This window comes from Lissotriton vulgaris, chromosome 5, assembly GCF_964263255.1.
Source record: "Lissotriton vulgaris chromosome 5, aLisVul1.2, whole genome shotgun sequence".
NCBI classification, from domain to species: Eukaryota; Metazoa; Chordata; class Amphibia; order Caudata; family Salamandridae; genus Lissotriton; species Lissotriton vulgaris.
In genome coordinates, this window is record NC_141693.1 from 1,684,364,337 (window position 1) to 1,684,387,370 (window position 23,034).

The following is a 23,034-nucleotide window of genomic DNA, read 5'->3' on the forward strand; positions in this document are numbered from 1 at the left end:
TAATACAGCTACTGTGGGTGGCTGATGTAGGGGGGAGATCATCTTTTCTGACCCGACACAAGCGCAGAGATGCTCGGAGATCCATCTGGACCACAGCGGGCCCGCCGCTCGACAGCTGCTCAGCAGGAGCGCTTGCCCTGAAGGCAAAAAAAAGATATTATTCAGCGCCTACGGAGCATGGACAAGCAAGGCCTGCCAGCGCCCTCTGCTACTGGGTCTGGCTAGTGAAAGCATCTCTGTGCTGGATTGACTCTCCCCTGATGCTGGGACTGATTGGATGTCTGGATGACACTGAACAACTGGGATGGTGGGGATGAGCTGGGGACCGGGGGAGCACCTGGACAATCCTCTGTTTTAATGTGGACTTCTTGTTGGCTGGCTCCCACCCATGCAATTCACGCCCTTTGAGTATGTCTCCTCTGGCGAGAATAGGCACCTTGGTCCCGGTCTCAGCTGGAAGTGGACTCCTATGTTTGGCCCAGTTGGCCAAAACTGTTCTTTGGATTGTAGTGATGTCTTTCCCTTACAGGTGTAAGCAATACTGTGTATGCTGTGATGACTGCTGGTGAGTTGTAATCAATATTTTGCTTTGCGGTGCATTAACCAGGTGAGTTGCATCTACTCTAGGGACTGTCTATCCATATGCTAGGGGTGTCTGCTGATAACCCTCACCTCCTTATCATCGAAAATCTTACAATTCTTTCCTTGAACATTAGGGGCCTTGATTCTCCCAGCAAACACAAGCAGATTTGGGCCTATATTCTCCTTCACGCCTCAGACATAGTCTTTTTACGAAAGACTCAACTTTGTGGAGTGGACTGCCATAAGATGCCTTGTGCGCCATTGGACTTGCACACAGACTCTAAAACGCTGTGGGTGGGAGTGCTATGTATATCTCGCTTTAGTATCACCACCACAAAGGTGGTGAGGGACAGGGAGGGCAGGTATCTGACGCCACATTTGACTAGAAAGCAACAACATCTCATCTCACCTTACCCAACATTTATGCCCCTAATACTTCACACGATGCAAACCTGTGTCATGTTCTCAGGGAGCAATTACACTGCACTACGGGGGATATCATAGCAGGAGGGGACTGTAACTTGGTTTGGGATCCTACAAAGGACAGAAATTCAACAACATACCAGAACACAGGCTTATGTCCGCACAACTGAAAAGAGAGATAACAGATCTAGGCCTTGTTGATGCCCAGCGTTATGCCCACCCAAACGTTAGAGAATACTCATTTTGGTCCCACATGCATACCTCTTACTCCCAAATCAACTAGTTTTTCATGACACACTCCCTTCTTCGCACTCTTGACACTAGTGAATTATCCAAGCAAGCATTCTGGGACCAGATGTGGGTTCCTTGCTCACTTAGCCATGGGATTCAAGCTAGCCTGGCTGATGTGGGGTGTTACCCAGAAACCGGACCCAGGAGGCTTGTTTCCGGTTCAGGGAAGACCTGGCTTGGCAGTTCAGGCTGGACTATTCCCATGAGGCACAGGGTCAAGACTGATTTACACGTCAGCTGGGTCTGAACTAAGGTGGCAAAGTGACCTAAAGAATGATGATGGATTCAACCCAGATCTGTGACTGGGGATGTGTGTATGGAAAGTTTCAGTGCTCCGTACATCGTCTCCTTGTATTTGCTTTGTTTGCCCTAAGGTGGCAGGGATGCCCTGACGTGGGTCCCTTGCTCACTTTGTCACCGGATTTAAGCTAGCCTGCCTGATGAAGGGTGTTAACCAAAAACCCGTCCCAGGATGCTTGGCTCCGGTTCAGGGAAGACCTGGCTTGGCAGTTCGGGCTGGACTGTTACCATGAGGCACAGGGTCAAGACTGATTTGCATATAGCTGGGTCTGAACTGAGGTGGCGAAGTGAGCTAAAGAATGATGATGGATTCAACCCAGATCTGTGACGGGGGGTGAGTGTCTGAAAAGTTTCAGCGCTCCGTCCATCATCTGCTTTAGTTTGCTTTGGCTGCACACGCTACCGTTGGCAAGACTCCTGGACCGGGTGGCTTACCGGTCAGTTTCTATTGGCTGTTTGCATCCGAATTGGGTGAACACCTGGTGGGCTTGTTCCACTCTTTTACACACAACACAGGCCTTACTCCCACCACAGCCGCCGCAGAAATATCGCTCATCCCAAAGTCGGGCAAGAACCAGATGCTCTGATAACTGCTATAGGCCCATTGACCTACTGAACATGGATGCAAAAATGGTACCTAAGATCATAGCCACAAGAATTAAATGTTACCTACTCACTCGGATAGATTCAGATCAGGTAGGTTTCATATGCCATCAACAGGGAGCAGATAATGTGCCCAATAAAGCATCAAAGGTAGTGGTGGTTTAGACGGCCGCACTTTCCAATCCTGTACTTGATTTTTTCATTAGAACTGAATGTATCAATGAAAAATGTTTCACATGCGAGAAACTGTGCCCCGCAAGGTAACATTGACATCCCACTACCTCAGATGTCGGTTTCCACTAAGATACCAAACGGGGTCAGTTGTGAGAGACTATTAAAAAAAGTTTATCGTACCTCGGCACTCAGATATTTGTTTCATAAAGCTAATGCTTCTAAGGGAGTTTATTCCCTGTCCTGGCCTGTTTAAAGAGTCAAGACCGCCAATTGCTCATATGCACAGCACCAATATTTGACCATATAGAGAGAACAACCAAAACATAAAATTGCTTTGATGTTTTAATATGTGGTTTTTCATAGATAATATCTGTACAGTCCTTTGTAATAGTACATGATACAAAAGTTGTTGCCGAATGTTCTTCTGTGCTGAAATCCCAAAAAGAAAAAGGTTGAAACAGGCAGCCGACACGTGTTTCGTTACTGAAAAGTAACTTCCTCAAGGCTTTTAGGATTTGTGGTTGGAAATATCGACACCAAGGGGAAGGGTAGCTAAAGTTCAGAGTAAGATTGGGGGAAGGTGGGAGCAAAAAGAGCAGGGGGAGTGTGGGGTAGATGGCAAAGCAACACACGGATAGGGCAGAAGGAAAAGGAACTTAAGGTTGGGGGACGCAATAGGGAGAAGCACGCAGGAGAGCACAAGAGGGAGTGGGTACGGAGAAGCAGAGCAACATGGAGTGCAGGGGGAGATACGTACACACACAAAAATGCACATACTCTCACAAAAGAAAAAAATTGTGCTTGAAAAGCAAGTGGAGGAAGCATAAATGCCAGCCAATAAGAGAGATTGTAAAGAGGCAATGTTCCATTGGAGAGAGCGACACAAGATTGACAAGCTGAGACATGAATAAGAAGCAAGCAAGTGAGAGTGACCGGCAAAGACAACCAACGCTTAGCAATGGGAAGTAGAAATTACCTAAAAATTTGATTTTTTCCAAATTTCTTCAGACAATATATGAGAAAAACAGAAATGATTATGATCTGCAAATGTAACTGATCACCACCATAATATGTTCTACTAAGAAGAGGTGAGAGGAGAACAGAACATACTACGAGACACAATGGTAATGTGTTTATAAGTTGCCATCATTTAAAGACTAGAGAAAATGTGGCCAATAGATCAGCTCAATGGATGATATTCATGGCCTTAATCATGAAAAGTCAGTGGATGTTCTTGAATAAAGGCCACACTACTAAATTATATTTTAAATAGGAAATTGATTTTGATAATGTCCCTCATTCCACTGCTACATTGAGAGTCTGAGGCTCTAATAAAGTAAGAATCACTCACTTGCACACTGTTGGGACATTGAACAAATGCAGATCTCTCGCCCTAAGGTACTCAAAGGCTCATTATTCAAAATGGAAACAGACTACTGGATTTGTTTGGCCTACCCACTATTTAGGGCCTCACTAGTGGATTAAGAGGCTCCAGACACAGTCTGTATGTGTGCTATAATGATCATTCTGCTGCCTTCGATGAGGTGGATTGATGCCACCTGTGGAGAAAACCTGCAGTCTGTGGTCTATCAAAAATAGTTGAGAAACATTGTTTCTCTCTAATTAGTTACCAGTGTGAGCGTAGTGTGGAGAATGGGATACACATCAAGGAACATTCAAACCAGTGTAATGCTTTGCACAAAACAAGAGCATTTCCTACCAAAAAATGACCCAAACATATACAACTCTTTCAGTAAACAGATGATGGAGGCCTTAGGGAATGTGCCATTATTGGCCTACACTGCAACCAACGAAATAAAATAATTGCAAATAAAACTAAAACATAAGTTATGACATTTAGTAAGCAAAAAACGAAAGTAAAGAAGTCAAGGTACCTGGGCGATCAGAAACGAAGCTATGTTTCCATATATAAAATATCTAGGAGTCTGGATGATTGGGCTCCCCGAGAGGCTTCCTTTAAAGAATAGAGGGGCTGCAATAGATTTTGCTTTTTGGGGGTTGCATGCCAAATGATTCCCCCCTCCTTGTAAGTTGTACTAAATATCACATAGGACAAATTAATACTAGATCTGATTGATGGTCGGGAAGCTTTTCATTTTAGGACTACTTAAATCCTGGATTTATTACAATGTAAGGAACTCAGGAAAACTGGTTTGTCTGCTGATAGGAGCACCTAATTCACAGTTAACAAAGACATTCGGGTTGATCTAACAAGATTTTTCTTGTTAGGCCACTCTTATGAAATACTGTTGTCACCAAGTTTAAAATGCCAAGCAAGGCTTATTAGGAGCAGTACTTTTGTATCTTACAGGAGCGGAGAACAGGTTAAAAGAAGATCCTTGGCTCAGCTTTCTCTAAGATGTTATAGTCACTTTTGGGCTGCAACGTGGGCACATAACCCTTTGCACAAAAGCAATTATGTAATCTACGTTACTTTTAAACTCCTGAGCCATGGATTTGGTAGACTACCTACCAATCAATTTATGCCACACAAAGATTTACTAATCGACTCTTACAATATAAGGACTACAAAACAATTCTATTTGAAAGAGTCGTTGAGCAAGCCACGTGGTCAAACGATTATCCAGATAATATTTCCGTTTTCCACAATACAGGAATTTACTTAGTAGTCCTCAGGGTAAACAGGATAAAAAGTTCATTAGCTTTATGTTGTTCAGCTATAAACTGAATCAAATATGCACTCAATAAGCTGCAGTCTGGAAGTGTTAAATGGGTGAGGAATGTTTTAGAACGGGTTCATACCTTATGAAATATAATGCTTCAAGGACGACACGAAAAGCAGTGCTTCTAAAAAGAAAAAGTGTTAGTAATGTGAATTGATCACTTTGGTTTTAATCTAATAATTTTCAGTGTTATTCAAGAAAAGGCCATAATGCGCTTTTTGATCAACTATCCATGGCATACTAATTTACATCTCTTTGTAGGGTTTGACTCGTCAATTTTATTTTTTATACATGTATGGCCACCCACTTCATGGTTATTGGTGAAAATTAGCTAGCACGAGTGTTTTAGAACATGAGAGATAAGGTTATGTATGTTGCAAGGATTTTAGTTATTATTTTAGCATTTAACCAATCAATCGTCAGAAAGTGCACAATTCACTTGCACTATCTTGCCAGTATGCCCTGGAATTGCTGGATGCACAGACGTCTGTGCAGGCTGTGATTTAGTCTCGGACATTGTACTTGCTGTAGATTCAGTTTTGGTCAGAGTTTGAAAAGAGAATGCATGTGTTCTTTCAGATAGGTGGATTACGAGGGAGGAGTGGCGGGAACTATGTAAGTGCACATGAATGTTTGACTGGCCCTCTCGGGCCGGCCAAATATTCATGCGCACTTTACATGCTCTCCCAGGTTACATTACAGCCGGCATGGAGAACATCCCCAGTTCCTGGCTGAGCACCGGAACACAGCGCTCAGGCCAATCACAAAGCTGCATTGCAGCTTTGTAATTGGCTAGGGAGAGCCCGGGTTTTTTCTGATTCCTGTCTCCTCAGAAGAAACCAGGAAGAGGATTGACAGGACAGAGAGGCGGCAGCGACCAGCCGGCAGGTAAGTGATTTTTAAAGATTTTGTTTAACTCTTCTCCCACTCCCTGCCCCACTGCTGTTTCGGGAGATGCCACCACTGCTCCTCCTCTTTTTTACCCCACAAACCTGTCAGTTCACTGGAAATTATTATTCTCATTTTCTGCACTGATGAGAAAAGGTAAACAATTGAAGAAAATGTAAAATCAAGGCAGAATAGTGAAACTAATTAAAGAAACTGGCTTAAGGAAGAAGACACAAAAAGGACGTAATGGAGTGCCAAAGAAGCAAAGCAAAACAAGACCATGAAAGAGAAGCCACAAAGGGTGAAAACAAAGTGAAAATAAACATTGCAAGCATAGAAAAATAGGGTGAAAGAAGAAATGTGTCAATAAGTGCAGAGAGGAAGAGGTGGAGGTGGAGAAAATAAAGACAAAGAAAGTAACCACTTTAGTACGCAGCTATAGGATGCGGCTGAACCTTGGGACTTGTATCACAGCTAGAAGAAATAGCGCTCACAGTAAAGACCATCATACCCCAAACTTACTGCCAAAGAGCTCCAGGTGGCCAGAAAGTTTGCAAAGGAGTGGCTGTACATGCCTGACTGAGAGCGCCTCAGGAGCCTTGAGCCTCGAGGGAGGGCTGCAGAGGAGTGTGCATCAGGCAGGTACTGTGTGCAGGGTCCAAATGAAGTGGCCTAGAGGCGAGAGAACATCAGCAAACCGGGCACAGACATCACTTATGCCAAGCTAAACTTCCTGTTGGCTTTATAGCTCAATGTGGGAAACATGACCACCGAGACCACTGCAGTGCCCAGCAAACCGTTGCTGTGAGGAACAATGCCGTCCAGTGTGGTGCGACCAGCATACTACATTCAAGGAACAAGCAGGGTGGCTTACAGGCATCGGTGGGCACTGCCATCTGGGGAAAAGTTAGTAGGGTCAAAGAGCACTAAGAGTGGTCAACGTGGTTCCTGTAAGAAATCAATGGGGGGAAGCATATAGGCGAGAGCAATAGGAAGGTGGTCAGGAGAAACAGTCGGTCAAAAAAAGCAGCATAAGGTGCAGGGGTAAATAAGTACACAAAGTAGACAGCTAGAAAAGGCACGCACGCATGGAGTGCTTCACACAAAAGAAAAAGTAGTGCTCGAAAATCAAGCAGTGGAAACAGTGATGTGAGCCAATAAAAGAGACCGTAAAGAGGCAATCCTCCCTGGAAGGGACAGACACAAGATTGGGACGCTGGGACATTAATATAAAGCAGGTAAACAAGAGTGACAAGCAAAGCAAACCAAAGGTAAGCAACGGGTGGGCTCCAAGCTCCCTCTTGTTTATGGTAAGCAACAATATGTATAGCAATAGACAGTGCATGTGCCATATAGTAAGCTCGACCTACAAAATAAACAATGGACTAAAGAGGCTACTCTAAATAATATTTTTGGGGAAATGTTTGGTGTACCTTGTGTAATTCTTTAGTTTATTCCAAGTACACGTGCTGGCAACAGGCCGTTTACAGACGCATAAATCACACTTTATTTGCTACACTGAGGACATAAAAGATAAGGATGCAGAGGCGATGCAATGGCTGCCACCTTGATCAAATAATTTCCTTCAATTCTGTAAGTTCGGGTCCAATCAATTTTCAGCCAGTTCATCTATTAATAGATTTGAACACCTCATTCCAGTCCCCTCTGACCAAAGAATCTTCAGGTCATTGAAATGACTTGTAAGCTATTTCCCATGTTTTTGCTTTGCAACACAAATCTCATACTTTTTTTTACAAAAGAGTGGTCGCATATCCTGATATTTATAGCCAGTTTCCAATCGACATTCTATCCTATATAATGACATAAAACAGGTGGACTCATCTATGTAAACTTATTCAACTATTTACACCACCCAAACTTCAAATCTCTTTCTAACATTGTCCTAACACCTTCAACTATTTCATCTCATGCCCAGCTCATTTTGTTGCAGTCTTGATAATGTACTAAAGTTAAAAAAACTTCTAGACTAACGATAGAATTTCAGTACATATTTTAACATCACATTGTGCATTCATCTCCATCCCTGTGTATAAATAACTTCCCATCCATACTGACTCTCACTCTGTATTTCTCCAATTGCCTTCATTGGGCACAACTTCCATCACCCCAATTTCTTCAGCTCAACCACCGTGCAAATTACCGTCTTGATCTGTCTTGTTTTTTCATATCCATATATACAATGCTTCCCCAGCATAAGACCATCATTCCCTTGTTCGCCGTCCCCTCCAAAGCACAGAAAAACCTTGAAAACGACTACCCAGTTAAGTGCCGTAGACCTAAGCCATTTCCATGGAGAAAACGTTTGCTTCTTCTCATTATCTTTGTCACAACTGGCTTACTTTTACCCAGCGTCCTCAACACCCTGCTCCAAGCATGTACCATACTCATGCCCATCTCTTTTCTAGTGGGTCCCTCTCTCTGAAATACCATTCCCCATAAAAAGATGCCAGCAATTTATAGTAAACGTGGAGGGTGGGAAAGTCTATGGACAATCAAATCCAAAATGTAGAACACCAAAACATTTCTGCTATGGTCTAAAACCTAAAACTCCCTAACCCCATGAAATTCTCTACAAGCCTGTGAGAGAGCAAGGTTTCATGAAAGAGACTAGCTCCAATGCAATCCTCTCAAATAACGTGTAATATTGTAATCAAGCTGTTAGTAAATACTAATAATTGCATTACACATTTTACATTGAACCTGGGGGAAGCTTGCCTACGTGTTTTACTAATAAGCAACAGGAGCGTCTAAAAATGACTGCTGTAAACCCTGGAACTTTCTGAGCATGCGTCTACTGCAACTACGTAGTATGACGTCTTTTGCTTTGATGGGAAAACTTTGCAGCTGCGTAATAGCTATTAAAATGGCTGCTTGAAAGTCACATGTTAATGCACATGCTATGCTTAAACTAAATCTTGCATGTTTTATTAAACTGCTAATGCAAAAGTTAAATTGGTTAAAGAGATTAGAGTAGGAATAAGTGGTATACAGTGCATTCACTTATTTTCGTATTCTAACATGCTTTTCTCAAACTTTATTATTAGTTCGTATTTGGGCCTGGAAGGTGACTAAAATCCCTATCCCACTTAACTTGCGCGCAAGCGCATCCAAACCCGTCCGGATCCATGATGTGTGTTTTGAAACTCAGCCAAGATCGATCTAGCATTGAAGCGCTAGGGAATCTCACCTCTCGACCCGAAGAAAGGAAGGAGAAGAAGTCAAAATTCGTATACAATGTATTTGTTCCTAATGTGAAATGCGGGTGGGAATAAAGCTTGGGAAAGTAAAAATGAAGGGGTGGGAATATTGAACAATGCACTAAAGAAAAAGTATTACATTAGTATGATGTGATGACCTCTCCCCATCTCCTTGTCCAATCAGTAGGGGTTTTCACGAATATTGAAACATTGTGGGGGTGGTACATACACGTAGAATAGTATAACTAAGGTAGGCCTAGTCAGTTAGATGGCACAGACCCATCACCGATGCATATAACGCCGGATACCACAGAGGTCAGAGACGCCGTTCAAGCACTCTGATAGAAGAACCGAGAGAGAAGAGACTGGGAGAGAGACGAGTCGGAGAACTTGCTGAAGAAGAATCTGTCCATCCAGATGGGGACGAATCGAAGAGAGCAGTACCCGAGAGAGGTGCGACACTAGCATTGCACTTAGAAGAGGTCACCTATCCTGTCCTGAACCTGTCCTGTCGGCTTCTGACTACTCTGGAGTTCCCTTTCCAGCTCCTTGGCTAAGGGGTTGGTCCTCACACCATTCTAGGTAAATATAACTCTGTGTAGTATGTCCTTGTACGATTCTCTGATTCCACCCTTTCCAGGTACCATCATCATGAGATTTTTCTAAGTCATTGTGTCTTACTCTTGATCATTCTTCTTAAAGAAATTGGTGTATGACATGTATTAGTATCTGTCTCAGAAAATTATTACCTAGATAAAACTTTTTAAAATCTCTCGAGTCTGTGGTCATTTTAAGAATAAAGGTTAAATGTCATTTCTACCTATTCTGCTAACAACCTGATCTACTGACCAGAGGAAATAAAGATCCAAGGTGATGGGTTGGTATGAATTGGCGTAAAGATAAAATCATCACAAGAAGTATAAAATATATCACAGCAGTGATTATCGGCTTATGTGTGAATGTTCATGGGCCCAGGTGAGTATGGTAGTTTATGAATAGCCCAAGCTGGTAATCTCGCTGGATCACCTGTCTATGAAATACTGAGGTTGCAGATAAAAGTAATCGCTCCGCCCACTGTAAAGCCTTCCAATTGCTGAAGCATAAAACCTATGCCGGAATAAGAAAAAAGGGCTGTTTAGGCTTCGGCTTCTTGTATCAACCCAGTGATTCTCAACCACCACGAACAAGCCAATATTTCACCAAAATAGTTATCTGGGATTCTGTATGGTGTACTTTAATAATTATGTTCCATCTAAGTGTCTGTAACAGCATTGTCCTGACTCTTTCTGGCTCTCTCGTTCCATGTAACTGCGGCTTCATTGTGCACTACAAAACATTATTTTGTCAGCAAAATTTTTGCCCTTTAAACACACTGTCACTAACATAGGAAATAATTCCATAAACCTCATGCCATCACCACTTATGTTAACATAAACTGAAACTCTAGTGCTACACCTGTGTTTGTATTATAATCTACAACTAAATCTTATACTTTGGTAGTCACGTTGTTATCCTATTGAATACATCAAAGAACATGCCTTGATGTTTCCTCCAATCCTATTTGAACTACTCATCCCTCTGGTGCGGCTGCGTGTTTCCAACATGGCCTAAGCCATCTATATGTACAAATGAGAAAACAGTATCCTAGAAGAGGGTACATCGATATTGTCCACACTATGTGTGGGAGGGTATACTCAGACGTGAGTCCCTTGCTCATTGCACCATCAGGATTCAAGCAAGCCGGGCCGACGACGGCTGAAATGCCAGAAACCGGTACCCGGAAGCTTGTTTCCTTTCCAGTATAAGAATTGGCTTGGTAGTTTGGTTTGCCCTGTTCCCATCATGCACTGGGACAGGAATAGACTAATTTGCATGTAGCCAGGTTCTGAGCTGGGATGGTGCAGTGAGCTAAAAAACGGTGATGGATCAAGCCCTGATCTCTTGACTGGGTAAGAGTATTCTGCATCATTCAGAAACTCTGTTCATCACCACCCCCTTTTCCAAAATCGATTTTGTCCACACTATGTGTGGGAGGGTATACTCAAACGTGAGTCCCTTGCTCATTGCACCATCAGGATTCAAGCAAGCTGGGCCGACGATGGCTGAAATGCCAGAAACCGGTACCCGGAAGCTTGTTTCCTTTCCACTATAAGAATTGGCTTGGTAGTTTGGTTTGCCCTGTTCCCATCATGCACTGGGACAGGAACAGACTAATTTGCATGTAGCCAGGTTCTGAGCTGGGATGGTGCAGTGAGCTAAAAAACGGTGATGGATCAAGCCCTGATCTCTTGACTGGGTAAGAATATTCTGCATCATTCAGAAACTCTGTCCATCACCACCCCCTTTTCCAAAATCGATTTTGTCCACACTATGTGTGGGAGGGTATACTCAGACGTGAGTCCCTTGCTCATTGCACCATCAGGATTCAAGCAAGCCGGGCCGACGACGGCTGAAATGCCAGAAACCGGTACCCGGAAGCTTGTTTCCTTTCCAGTATAAGAATTGGCTTGGTAGTTTGGTTTGCCCTGTTCCCATCATGCACTGGGACAGGAACAGACTAATTTGCATGTAGCCATGTTCTGAGCTGGGATGGTGCAGTGATCTAAAAAACGGTGATGGATCAAGCCCTGATCTCTTGACTGGGTAAGAGTATTCTGCATCATTCAGAAACTCTGTCCATCACCACCCCCTTTTCCAAAATCGATTTTGTCCACACTATGTGTGGGAGGGTATACTCAGCCGTGAGTCCCTTGCTCATTGCACCATCAGGATTCAAGCAAGTCGGGCCGGCGACGGCTGAAATGCCAGAAACCGGTACCCTGAAGCTTGTTTCCTTTCCAGTATAAGAATTGGCTTGGTAGTTTGGTTTGCCCTTTTCCCATCATGCACTGGGACAGGAACAGACTAATTTGCATGTAGCCAGGTTCTGAACTGGGATGGTGCAGTGAGCTAAAAAACGGTGATGGATCAAGCCCTGATCTCTTGACTGGGTAAGAGTATTCTGCATCATTCAGAAACTCTGTCCATCACCACCCCCTTTTCCAAAATCCCTAATTCAACCTAACCAGATAATCTTCTTTCCGGCATTCTAGATCCATTACCGTGGAGACAAATTCAACCCACAAAAATTCAGCTTTTTCTCTTTTCCATCTACAGAATTCTAAAGTCCTCTTGCAACTTGACAGCATAACCTTTGTCTTGATACTGTTCAGGTCACTCTTGAAATTGTTCTTCCTGAACCCTTTTACAGCATCTGCCTTCCCATTTGTTTGGTCTTCCTGTCGACTGTAACTCATCACCTCTAACAAGTAATACTCAATTTCTTGGGGACTACCAACACACACAGACAAGTTATGCTTAAATCTGCTAGCTGCCGTCTAACAAGCCTCTCTGATGTAGATCTAACACAGACCCTATTACCACTGTACCCAGTTTGGGCTAAGAGTGTACTCCTTTTCTAATGGGATGCCGCCAGAACAGAGGCAAAGACAGATGAACCTTACAACAGCACTGGTCTTGTTTAGGACATTAATTGCAAACAGAGGCAATGTGTTGGTGTTCTCAGTGTAGGCTTTGGGCGGGATTCTACTTGAAGAGAATGGAAGAATCTGAAGCTATAAAACTTGTCTCGTCTGGGAAACACCAAGAGATTGATGTCTAACTCACCACACTGGTGTCGTTTATCCTTCACATCTTGTCAAGTCACAAAGATTTCTTATTCCCAAAGTGAGACAAAACCACCACTCTAACCAATGAAAATGAGTGTGCACCTGACGTATAACTTCCCAATACTTGTACAAGTAATCGTTACAATCGGGATATTTGTCTCAAATTAAACTTGTGTAAATCTCAAATGCTCGCATTTCATTTTGTACCCCCACTGACACTTGAGCTCTGTAGGTGAAGTCCCTCTACTCATTGGAGTCCTTTTTGCTCCTGATATCGTTTGAGGAAGCTTAAAGAGATAAAAAAATATATATTATATCTCCTCTTTAGTTGGTGCCATCAGATTTGTTACAGAGGCTTTATTACATCAATATGAAGCAACTACTATCCTATACCTTACAATTCGAGCTCAAAATCCTATATCTCTCTCATCACACTATCTTCTTCTCCCCGACCAGGTGCTGTTCCAATGCGAGACACGGCCACCTTTTGGGTCTTGACTTGAGATATTCCATATCATGTTTCTCCTTTGCTTCTACTCACCTTTGTCACTCATTCAGCCAGTCTCTCAGTCCCACTTGCTCCCACTGCTTTCTTTCTTCTGAATCTACTGACCCCTCTCTCTTTCCAATTACTATGAGCCTAGTATTCATCCCAAATCACCCAACACATTTTAGGCCTCAACTACACATAAAATTAACTGTATGTTGTTGAAATACCAATACCAATACTGACAAATCACTTGTGGTCAGCTCATTGTTTATCATTGGCTAGCTTCCCTCCCTTGCTTTCTACTTATCCAATGGTATTACTTCTTCTTGTGTTTGTCTGTTATGGCACACAAAGCACATTTTTTAACTATCCCCTAGATGAGTTGTATCCTCCAGGGAACAATGTTTTTTTCCAAGCATGTTCTCATATCTGCCAACTAAAACATCACTCCGACTAGACAATGCCACAATCAGGCTCTTTCCGTATTTTACACTGAAAGTGCAACAGGAGCGCCAAATATTTGATGGAGTTAAAAAGGTGCTTTGAGATCGAGGCATCAAATATATGATGTTTTTTCCACCACATCTTAAGCTGTTGGCAAATGGGAAATCTTTCTTCTTTACTTCCCCGGAGGATGTGCACTCTTGGCTGGAGGAACATACAGGTGCATCAGGGGGCCCTGGATCGGGGGGGGTGGTTGAAGGACACGACGCCGCAATCTCCAACGTCTTCGGGTTGTTCCACGGGGAGAGGTCGTCGGCAACGCTGTGATACTTTGCCCTCCAGTAGGAATCGGCCTCGGAGCCTTTCGGCCTCGTCGGACATGGGGTGAGGTGGCCAGGATGGACTTGGAGCGCAGGAAAAGGCTGAACTGCACGTGATGTATTTTGACTCTCATATGTAGACATTGACTGTGGGCCAGGGGTGGAGATGGATATTGTCCAGGAAGATGGCCCGCAGGTGGGGGGGTCTTTATGAGGTGGGGATGGCATGAGGGCCCAGCTGACACTGTTTGGAAGGAGGGGAGGATGTTTAAAATACGTGGGTTGGAGGCCTGAAATTTCTAAATGATTGCAATATCCAGGGGTATCAGGACAGAATGTGGCGGCTAATATGTAGCAGTGGGGGGTTGGCGGGAGCCCTAAGGTTGCGGGACTAGGTGACAACCCTCACCCCCTAGGTTTTCATTTGAAGGGCTACAGGCGCTCTGCTTGTTGGGGGATGTCTGGTCACGTTGGCCGGCGTAGCAGGGAGGGGGGTTAGTTCTGGGGGTTGGGGGGAAAAGGTTGTACTTGTGTTTTTCGCTTCTTTTTCCCTCTTTAGGGATGTATTGGTTTTGGCACCGAAGGCACTATTGGTTGGCAAGTGGGAAGTGGAGGGAGGGGGGAGGAGGCACTTGTCTCCTCTGAGGTTCATGGTAATTACCTACAATGTATACACCACACGCACGACATATCAGTGTTTTGTCTTGGAACGTTAAGGGCCTGCAGAACATGATAAAGCGCACCATGGTGCTCCAATACCTACACAGACATGCACCAGACATTGTCCTACTCGAGGACACACACCTCCTTGGGAACCATTGTAAGGCCCTTAATAGATTTGGCTATACACTGCGGGCACAGGCCGGTGTTACCACAGGCTCGAGGGGGGTGGGGATCCTCATTAAGAACTCCTTACCGCTGATAATTGGGAGGCACTGGTTGGACCCCCTAGGGCGCTACGCGGCGTTGACGGCTCAGTGGGAGGGCAAGACAATTAATCTATGTTCGCTGTACATCCCCCCTAAATTGCACAGCGCCACTCTCCTAGATATAGGTAAATTACTGCTGGAGATGACATCAGGTATCCTGATCCTAGGGGGCGACATGAATGCAGTGGTGAAGCGGGACTTAGATAGGTCACAGACTCAGCCTACCAGGGGAGAAATTTGTCACTTCCGGGACTTTATACATGCTATGGGCCTGGTGGATCTTTGGAGGGCACACAATCCCCTAGTTCGGCAATACACACACATATCGGCGGCGCACAGCTTAGGGTCCAGGATTGATTATTTATTCACACAGGTGGGTAGCATGGGTCTGTTCCAGGGTGGGTGTCATAGGGCCAGGGGGATTTCTGATCAATTCCCAGTCGGGGTACAGCTGCGAGGTCCGGAGCGAGAATGGACTATCCCCTCCCCCTTTCCCCCCCCCCCGACTTGATACGTTTTTATCTAAAGATCAAGAGTTCCAGGAGGTGTTCAGGGAGCGGGTAGACCAATATTTAGCTGATAACGTAGGCTCTGTCAGCTCGCACGGGATAGTGTGGGAGGCGTACAAAACTGTGGCTAGAGATTTTGTGCAGGCGGAGGTGGGAAAACGGCGCAAGGACTAAGTTGCGCACATTTACACACTAGAATGGGAACTGCAGGCCCTAGAAGAAGTGGGTGAAGGGGCTCCTGACCAGGATCAGTATAGACGGCATAGGAGGCAGCTCTTGGAAAAAGAGATACGTAACTTGCTTACGGACCAGGCGCTCTCCCGCGTCCTGGCCGTCCAGGGACGGGTGTATGACTTGGGGGATAAGGTCAATAAAATGATAGCCTGGCTAGAGAAGCAGGATCGGGAACGCAACCGGGTACCGGGGATTGCGTGGACCAACGGGTCGGAGCAGGCCACGGGCAAGGCAATAGCGGAAGAATTCGTAAGGTACTATGAGACAGTTTACAGGTCGCATACTGCCCGGCGAGAGCAGGAATGTCGGGACTTTTTGGCCCCCTTGCAGATGCCGGCCTTGGAACAGGCAGACAGAGACATCCTGGAGTCCGCGATAACGGTCCAGGAGGTAGAAGACGCCAAGGGAGACATGCAGGCTGGGAAGGTGTCGGGCCCAACGGGTTTCCGGCTGAAGCGTTCGGGTGCATATCAGCTCGACTCGCACCCCAAATGCTGAATATGTTTAATGAAGCCAAACAGGTAGGGAAATTCCCCAAGGATCTGCGGTCGGCGACGATCGTAGTAATCCATAAAGCCGGTAAACCGCAGGACCTGTGTAGTTCCTACAGACCCATATCCTACTTAATTTTGATACGAAAGTGCTTGGTAAAATCCTGGCCACAAGACATGGGGCAGTTATCCAGTCACTGATCCACCCGGACCAGTCGGGCTTTATGTCCCACAGGTGCACAAGCTTAAATCTAAGGCGCCTGTTCGGGGTCTTACAGGGGGTCTCTGCGAGACCTGAGGTGACGGCAGCCCTGTTGTCCCTCGAAGCCCATATGGCATTTGACAGTATATCTACGCAGTTCTGGAGAAAATGGGCTTTGGGGACCAATTTAGAGCAAGGGTAAGGCTGCTGTACACTGAGCCGCTCGCGAGAGTCCGGGTCAATGGAGTGACGTCAAGTGAGCTCCACCTGAGTCGGGGGACGCGTCAAGGCTGCCCCCTTTCTCCCACCCTGTTCGCGTTAGCATTAGAACCGTAGGCGCACTGGGTTCGGACAGACCCCATGGTCTGGGGCATAGAACTGGCAGGGGGGTGGGAAGAGCGTATCTCGTTATACGCCGACGACATCCTTCTGTATGTTCAGAAGCCGGCCGCTTCTATTCAGAGACTGATGGAAATTCTGCGCAAGTTCAGTACCTACTCCAGATACCATAGGGGCCGCAGCTGTCGGCGGACTGTAGTGGCCTGGCCTGGTAGGACGTATTCAAATATTTGGGGATCTGGATTACACAGTCTGACTCGGAGTTCCTGCGCCTGAATGTTTTGGCGCAACTGGATCGACTCCGCGGAGACGTTGAGCACTGGAGGTCCCTCCCGCTCTCCTTGATGGGGCGTGACGTTTTGTTTAAAATGATGGCACTCCCACGCCTGCTCTACGCCCTACAGAATACACCCTTCCCGATCTTAGACGAAATTTTCAGGACAATTGAATCGGAGCAACGTTCCCTGCTTTGGAGTAGGGTGTGTCCCAGAATTGCTCTTAAGAAATTGCACAGGGGGCCCTATGAGGGAGGCTTAGCGGTGCCGGATGTCCGGCTATATTATTGGGCGACGCAGTTGGTAAATGTCAACGGATGGGTGTTTGCCCCTTGGACGAACCAGCCTACAGGGTAGATAGGTTAGCCTTTGGCAGTCGTACCTATTTAGCGGCCCTTTATACTAGGGGTAGGCGCGGTCGTCCCCTATCTCCCCAAAGGGCAGCGGTGGTTGGGGTATGGAAACGAGCAACCAAATTGCTAGGATGAAAGGCAAAGCTTACGGAGCAGACTCCTCTGTGGGCCGGGACATTCCTGCCGGCAGTGGCGAAATTGCAGGGTCTGCGTCAGTGGAGCCTGATTGGTATTGATGTGCTGGGTGATGTTTGGAAACGGGGAGAGATGGTGGGTTTTGCGGACCTGCAGGCTGAGTTCCAGATGGGGAATGGGGAATTCCAACACTACCAACAGCTTAAACACACCCTGCACCGACACCTAACCCACGGGGTGGAGGTACCTGAATATATTCCGTTGGAGGATAGACTACTACTGGATCCTATGATTGAGAAAGCTATCTCCCTCACGTACAGGAAGCTCATTAATAACATCGCGGACACATTGGGCCCCCTGCGGGAAAAGTGTGAGTCAAATTTGGAGATGCTGGAGGATGATGATTGGGGGGAGGCCCTGCAATGTCCACGAGAAGTGGCGATACGGGCCAGGTTCCAACTCGTCCAACTGCGCATCCTGCATAGGTCATACACACCACGAACGACGCAATACATAATAGGGTATGTGGACTCACGCTTTTGCTTCCGGGGGTGCGGTAAAGAAGGGACCTTCTTCCACATAATATGGGACTGCGCCAAAATCAGAACATACTGGTCCAGACTGAGGTGGTGGGAGCGGACGTGCCACTGGAGGCCAGATGGCATGTCTTGGGGGTCACTAGTGACATCACCTGGCCGAAATGGGACAAAGTGTGGTTGGCGCTGGCAAGTATGGTAGCCAAGAGAAATATTGCAAGGTTATGGGGAAGTGATCTTGTCCCTACGGTGGAGGAGTGGGACCGAGATTTGGACTGGTGCCAACGGGATAAAAAAGTTATCTATAAGAGTCGAGGCTGTCCCAAAAAATGGGAGAAAATATGGGCGGCTTGGAGGAGGTACTGAGGAGAGTGGATGGACTCGCAGGCGGATGAGGAGTCGTCCTGAGGGAGGGTTGGTGTGGAACCTTGTACTCCATAGCTGCGCATTTACTGCTGACGTCTTGTGGCTCTCGTTCTGCATTGGATTCCTTAGGATGCGGATGCACTGAGGAGGGCCGCACAGCGAACCTTGCGGGGAGGGAAGGGGAGTGGGGTCGGGTTGGTGAATATAATATGTCTGCTTTGATGTGTCCGGAGTTGGGGGTCCACTGGGGATGTATCAGTGTTTATGGGGGGGTCTGTAGTGATGGGTGGGTTTAGAGGCTTTCTTAATTAATCTGAGGCTGATTTTGTTTGTAAATTGTCAATGAACTTCCGTTGCTAACTGATGTGCACTGTTATGGAGCTGGTTATTTAAATAAAAAGATTTCCAAAAAAAACCTAAAATGTCACTGTGTGAAGTGGGGGACAGGCTATGGAGAGGGCGGGTTTCATGCCTTAAAGCACCTAAGATGCAATTTTGCCCCCACCTCTCCCCCAAACCGCCTTCTCCAAAATGAAGAGAAACTTGCTGAGGCTGAAGCCAATGTCCAGTGGCGTTTTCACACTTCCTAATGATGTCGGCAGTTAAAAGCCTTCAAAAAGGAGCTGGAAATTCACTGTTATTTTCAGGTCATTTACCCTGCCACTGTGTGATATCAGTTACTCACTGGGTGACCATGTGAAGGGAGCCAATATCTTGTCATGCAGTGGCACCGTAGGAGTTGGCAGGCCTTTGTTTTGTGGCCTAATGATCTCCCCTCTCCCCCAACAGCCCACTTATTTCATCTTGTTTAGGAGCCTACAAATCACCCATCACTCCTCATCCCCCAGTTCATTGTCCACTGATCAACCCTTCTTTGGGGGTTTCACATTCCAGAGTCATTGAATACTCTTTCTCGTAGTAAGGATTGTACAGTTCTTTCGGTGCTGCCCACTGTCTCCATTCTAGCTGCCAAATCCCTTTGAGAGCTGCATTTCCTACCAGCGTATGTAGCTCTTTCTCTCTCAAGATCACTATTCTCAATCCACAATTAGACAACCACATAATTCTGTACTGTATTTTCCTTTCTTGACAATTCTGACCCACTGCGATCAGATGCCATCTCCTGTATCTAGTCACATCCATGCCTGCACAACCGTAGGCAAGCCTCACTACTCTTCTGGCTGTGCTTCACCTAACTAGTTGCTGAGGGAGTGTTATATTTCATATCGGTACCCTGAAACAGGTTTAGAAAACATCCTACTCTTTCCTTACTCCCTTCATTTCATATGAACGAGCCTTATAAGGACATAGCTCCAAATAAGGACAGAACACATTATAGGGACTGAATGCCTTATAAGGACTGACGCCTTTTAAAGACTAAACCTTTCACTTAGTTCATGATGAGGGTGGGTTCTGTCCGATCGATATTGCTAACACGTCATCCTTAGCACATATGAATAATTTAGGAGTACACTCTCCAGGGGGGCATACTTCACCTCTCCTATCTACGCAGAAAGGTTTAATCACCAATGTCATCCTCATACTAAACAATGGGTAACACATGTACATAGACTGTATAAATACAGCTCCTCTTGCTATCAGTAAGCAGGAGGGAACCGAGACTTCAAGGTCGACACACTGACCAGAGACGCTGCGGCTCCGGCATGCCATCGCTCCAGCTCACAGTCGTGTAACTATCCCAACTCATGTCCAGGACGAAGTCCCACACTCTCACTATTCAGGTATGGGGGTTCGACTAAATCCTAGCGGGATTCTTGGCTCTTAGATTCTAGACTAGTAGACTATAAGGCTCCTAGGGTTATTATCTCTTTAGCACCTACTCACATGCTAGGTACACTCAGGTACATCTAGATAGGCATCTTAAGAGTAAGCACTTTATTTTATAAATGCATTTTATATTCATGTACAGGTTCATAACTATTGAAAAATGGTAGAGCTGTACTATTCCTTTTTATTCACTGTACTGCTGATACTATATCTCTGCTACTGTGTTACAGTTATAGCAGCGCACTTATTTTACATGAGAAAAACAATGGTACAATAAATTCTTATTTTAAACACGCTTGTAGCGAGGTGGGGAGGGAGCCGACCCCTGATGACTGGTGGGTCACTGACGCTGCATCCCCTCCTTCCCTCCAGAGAGACTGGGAGCCCTGGCAGAGTGACGTCGACACCGCTGAAAAGGAGGAAGGTGCCTTTAATTGGGCGTTCTCCGACGAAGACGAGACCACGCCCCCTGATGACGTCCCTGAGTCCGGAATGGTCAAGAGCCGGGAAATCCTCTACTCGTCGTGCAACGTCACTCCGGAGGAAGAAGGCGGTCGGAGCGGCGAGAGTGGAGTACGGAGTTCGGAATACGTGAGAAGAGGCGAGGAGTCCAGTAAGCGGAGGAGTGAAGGAGAAGACGGCGAGATACAGCCAGGAGGCTAACGTCCCCGCGAAGCGCCGTGTCACACTCCCGAGGGAGGAGTGTGGCTTCAGCAGGTACGGCGGCATTTGTCGGCCTGGGTGGGGAGGAGAGGTGGCCCTCTTGTGTAGATTGTGTAGATATCTTCTGTATATATTCTTCCCCGTACCCGCGTTCCATTCCTGTGTCTCTTCCTCCCTATGTTCCTACCCTCCCTTACCTGCCTTCCCTTCCCTTACCTTTCCCTTCACACTTTCCTCACGCTGCCCCATCACTGTAGATAGCCTGTAGAGCACTTCCCAGCGGTGTCCCCTGCACTCCGGTCTCCCCCCAAAAGGGCAATCAGTGTGAATACATTGAACTAACAGCAGTCCCTCCTGTTGGTTCTCTTTTGGCTGGACGACGACGGGAGGTGAGGAGAAGACTCCCGAAGACCTGCCTACGGCCAGCAAGGGTTCCCCGCACCAGAACCGGCTAAACCCACCGCAGCCACGGACCAATCCGGATTCGCCAGGGAAAGACTGACCTCTCGCAGCAGAAGAGCCTTGTTAAAAATAAAACCCAGTTTACCCAAAAGTCTCCGGTCTGTCCCGGACCCCAAACCCACGCTACAACTGGTGTCAGAAGTGGGACCCAGCCCTCCATCCAGAAAACCAAGATGGATCAAGTTATCCAACACCTGATTGAGGGGCAGCAGAAACTAGAATGGGCTGTTAGCCAGCAGTTTACCACGGCGGACGCTGACAGAACTATGTTCAAAAACACCATCAGCGCCCAGATTGAGGGGTTGCAAAAGGCTGTCCAGAACCCCACTGCCCCTACACCCCTGGAGAGGAGAAGCATGGCCCCCCATCCTGCCGGGATGTCTCTACAGAAATATGTGACAGGGGAGGACCCTGACTCTTTTCTCACAAACTTTGAAAGAGCCGCACGGGCCAGTGGGTGGCCCGAGGACAAATGGCCCTATTTTTTGGCTCCACTCCTGACAGGAGAAGCACAGGCGGCTTACCAAGTCGCAAACCATGCAGGAGGTACCCCATATGCAGAGATAAAGGAGGTGATCCTGGACCACTTGGGGCTAGACGTAGAGGCATATAGACTACAGTTTAGAAAAGAGAGAGGGACAACAGGCGAGAACCCCAAGGCTCTGTTTCTACGTCTCAAAATGGCAGCAGAAAAATGGCTGAAGCCAGAAAGTCGCAGCAAAGAGGAGAGAATGTCGAGCATATACCTTGAGCAGTTCATGGAGGCATTACCTTACGGGACACAGCGATGGCTGAGGCAGCACTCAGGTTTCACGGTAACACAAGCCATAGAAATGGCCTTCAATTATGCGAGGGCGCAACCACGTCCTTTTCCTTGGGACACAGACAAAGGCACCAAATCCGTCCCTTCTATGAAACCGGAGAGGAAAAACAGACCTGGTCCAGAGGTCCCCAAGCTAAGACCCGTATGGATGGATGTGGCTCCTGCAAGGGGTCCCCAATGCTTCAAGTGTGGAGAATGGGGAAACATTGCACGGCTGTGTCCAAGAAAACGAAGCACGGAAGAACCAATGGAAGTCGGATACGTGATGTACACAGCAGAGATGGGACCGTCCTTCTATGTACGGGTATATGTGAATCAGAATAGTGTTAAGGCCCTGTTGGACTCAGGGTGCACACAATCCATCATAAAGAAGGGACTAGTTCTTCCCACCCAAATAATTCCCAAGGTCCTGGTACACATCCGGTGTGTGCACGGAGATGTGAAACCATATCCAGTAGCACACCTTGCTTTGCGACCAGTAGGCAGGACACCTTGTTCAGTCAGGGTAGGCGTTGTGGACTCCCTTCCAGAGGAACTGATTATAGGGGTAGACAACCCGGACTTCCTATCCATGTTTCAAACTGAAATCAAGGAAAGGGAAAAGAAACCACGTAACTCCTATGTAACCTCAGAACCTTGGGTCCTGGACCGCAGTTTCAAATTCGCACAGGCCAACGACCCAACCCTTATTAACGCCTGGGAGTCTGCACACGTAGAGCAGACCACCCCCTCTGGTACCTACCCTTGTTTCCTGATACAAAACGACCTCCTGTATAGGGAAGGAAAGTTCAATATGACCCCCCAACTAGTGGTGCCAAAAACG

At 46.4% G+C, this 23,034-nt stretch overlaps 1 protein-coding gene across 2 annotated transcripts in view; it reads right to left on the reverse strand.

The window, feature by feature from the left end:
- The window catches only part of TANC2 (tetratricopeptide repeat, ankyrin repeat and coiled-coil containing 2), a 2,475,706-nt gene that overhangs the window by 568,569 nt on the left and 1,884,103 nt on the right, over positions 1–23,034 (reverse strand). The window lies entirely within an intron of this gene.